This window comes from Cryptomeria japonica, chromosome 10 (assembly GCF_030272615.1).
Source record: "Cryptomeria japonica chromosome 10, Sugi_1.0, whole genome shotgun sequence".
Taxonomy (NCBI): Eukaryota; Viridiplantae; Streptophyta; class Pinopsida; order Cupressales; family Cupressaceae; genus Cryptomeria; species Cryptomeria japonica.
Genome location: NC_081414.1, coordinates 681,360,084 through 681,363,460, shown reverse-complemented (window position 1 = coordinate 681,363,460; position 3,377 = coordinate 681,360,084).

Here is a 3,377-nt window from a genome sequence, read left to right as displayed (position 1 = left end):
CATAAAGCCATTCTTGATAAAATCTTGAGAGACACTACTCTTCCTACTGATTTGAACGTGGACCAATTTCAAGCCATGGTGGGATACCTTTCCATTCCACACTCCCTTACATTCATAGAAGCCGATGACACCTCTGTAAGTCAACCACATAATGCACCACTACACATTGAAGCCTTCATACACAAACATCAAATAAAACGAGTCTTGATAGATGGAGGAGCAGGTCTAAACATTTGTACATTGAGCACTATTAAACAATTGGGATATTCTGATAAAGCTGTGAATTCTACAAACAAAATTACCATCAAGGCATATGATGATGAAGAGCATTCATCCAAAGGCACAATCACCTTACCTCTCAGAGTTGGGCCGTTACAAAGGATGTGGTTTGTCAAGTCCTAGACCTGGATCTCACATACAATATATTACTAGGACATCCTTGGATTCATGAAATAAGGGCAGTTCCATCTACATATCACCAATGCATTAAATTTCCTCACAATGGAGTTGAAATAACAGTTAATGGAGATCCTAATCCATTCATATACTGCAATAAATTAAGACCAAAAACTGAGATGATCATTCCAAGTAATTGAGAAGTTGTTCCTTCTTCTGCATACATTGATCCTAAATCATTAAAACCTTCGACATCAAAACAAGGTGAGCTTAAAGGCAAATTCCAGGACAAGGGCATGGGTGAATACACTTTGAATCAAACCATGTACTTACAACAAGTCATAAATTCACCAAAAGAATATGGACGACCACATCCTACTAAGCGGGTATCCATCATTACACTTAAATGGGATCCTACAATCTTCCAAAAATGGGGTGAAGTGGAAGAATAAGACTTATACAAAATGCTTTACAAAGACCCTGAAAATGATACACAAGATCATATCAACATACCATGTGAAAAGTATGGCAAAGGGTTTAAGATCCTACAAAAATTTGGGTATGATGGCAAAAGTCCTCTTGGATTAAGAAAAGAAAGGCACCATTGAACCTTTACAACCTAAATTGACATTAAAAAAGGAACGCTCCAAAGGACTTGGTTTCATGAGTTCCAAGGTAAATGCTCAAAAGACAGGAGAAGCATTACAAATCAAAGCTGCCAAAATTCAACAAGAAAATCGCTATTCCATAGACTCCAATGAATGGGAATGGGGTTCAGACAAATCCGCCAGTGACTATGAGCTCACTGAGACATTCAGAGAACCAGATGAACCCACAGAAGAAGAGGAATTTTATAGAAAATCCAAAGTTGGTCAAGAAACAACCCCAAAGGATCCCATACAGTCCTTGCCTCTAGGTCCTAGGTTGAAATCACATAGAATGAGAACACTTGTCCCAGAATGCGCTACTAGTGATGATAATTTGGATTTGTTCACGATCGAGACTGATGAGGAGAGTGCCAATGATGACCTCGATAACTACCTCGACATACCTGAATATAACTGCATCTTCACTCTTAACCCTACTAACTTCGAAGGCATCAAAGGCCTTCCCCTTGTTCACCACCAACTTATTGACTGGGACCATGAAGGACCTGCATAGTTTGACACATTCCAAAATGATGAAGCTTTTATTGACTATCTTGGCATACGAGATGATCTTCCCCTCGGGGACCATAAGGTAGGATACACTATAGAACTCAATAGTGTGGCATATTTTGGTGAGGGTGTCGGGCCTTCTAGTCGCAAAAAATATAAAAATAAAAAACAAATCAAGGGTCTTATGGCGAAAACCATGTTGTGGCGCTGTCTGACCCCAAAAAAGTAAAAAGAAAGGACATATCTGAGGGCGAAAACCTCTCAGAGGCACCTGAAGATGGAAGGCTCGACATTCTCCCAACATCATATGAGGAAAAGTCATCCATGTTGGGAGAGGAAACCATCAAAACAAACATTGGTACAAAAGAAGTTCCACATAACATATTCCTGGCTCAATCTTTAACAGAGACAGAAAGGTCAAAATTCATAAGTTTCTTCACAAAATGAAAAATCAATTTTGCATGGTCATACACTGATATGCCTAGACTGGATCCGGATTTGGTAATGCATCATTTGATAGTTAAACTAGGGGCAAAACCAGTAAAACAAAAATTAAGAAAGATGCATCCACAAGTGGCATTATTAGTCAAAGAGAGCTGGAGAAATTATCAGATGTCATATTCATATGCCCAATTGATTATCCTGAATGGATCTCCAACTTAGTGCCTATCAGTAAACCAGATCATAGCATCAAAATATGTACAGATTTCAGAGACATCAACAAAGCTTGTCCTAAGGATGAATTTCCATTACCAAATATTGACTTAATTGTTGATCTCACAGCAGGTCATGCGATGTTATCTTTGATGGATGGATTCTCTAGTTATAATCAAATAAAAATCGCATCCGAGGATCAACACAAAATGACATTTATTTGTCCTTGGGAAACTTTCTGCTGGAATGTTATGCCCTTTGGGTTAAAAAATGCAGGCGCTACATATCAAAGAGCCATGACTACTATCTTTCATGATCTCTTGCACGTTACTATGGAAGATTATGTTGACGACCTCTTGGGAAAATCAATAGACAGAGATACACATTTGGCCATACTTTCAGTCATCTTTGATCGGTTGGAAAAATACAAGGTAAGATTAAACCCCAAGAAATGTGTCTTTGGAGTAACCTCCGGGAAGCTCCTGGGATTCATTGTCTCAAAAAGAGGAATCAAAGCCGATCCAACAAAAGTCAAGGCCATCCTAGAGATGCAACCATCAAAGAATATCAGTCAACTTTGATCTTTGCAAGGGAGACTCCAGTCCATACGAAGATTCATAGCGCAACTTGCAGATAAATGTAATCCTTTTCAGCACTTGCTACATAAAAACATTAAATTCAAATGGGATGATAATTGTCAACGAGCTTTCCAGACACTCAAAGATTATCTTCTAAATCCGCTAGTATTGATGCCACCAGTTCCAGATCAACCTCTATTACTATACATATCAGATACTTCAACAGCACTGGGGGCACTCTTAGCACAACAGGTTGCTGAGGGCAAAGAGAAGGCAATCTACTACATCAGTCGCACATTGGTGGAATATGAACTAAATTACACACCAATTGAGCGTGTATGTCTCGCTGTGGTCTTTGCTTTGCAGAAATTATGACATTACATGCTAACTCATAAAACTAAGTTGGTTGCAAGGATTGATCCTGTGTAGGGGAAAAAGTGAGACTAGGCCAACATGTCCTAATCTCACTTTCAATCACACACTTGTGGAATACGAAAGAGCCTAGAGGTATCACACAATTGGCTACTTCTTTTTGTGGAAGAGAGAGCCACGGGCTACCTATTAGGATTTCTATTCCTTTGTTGCAAATGAT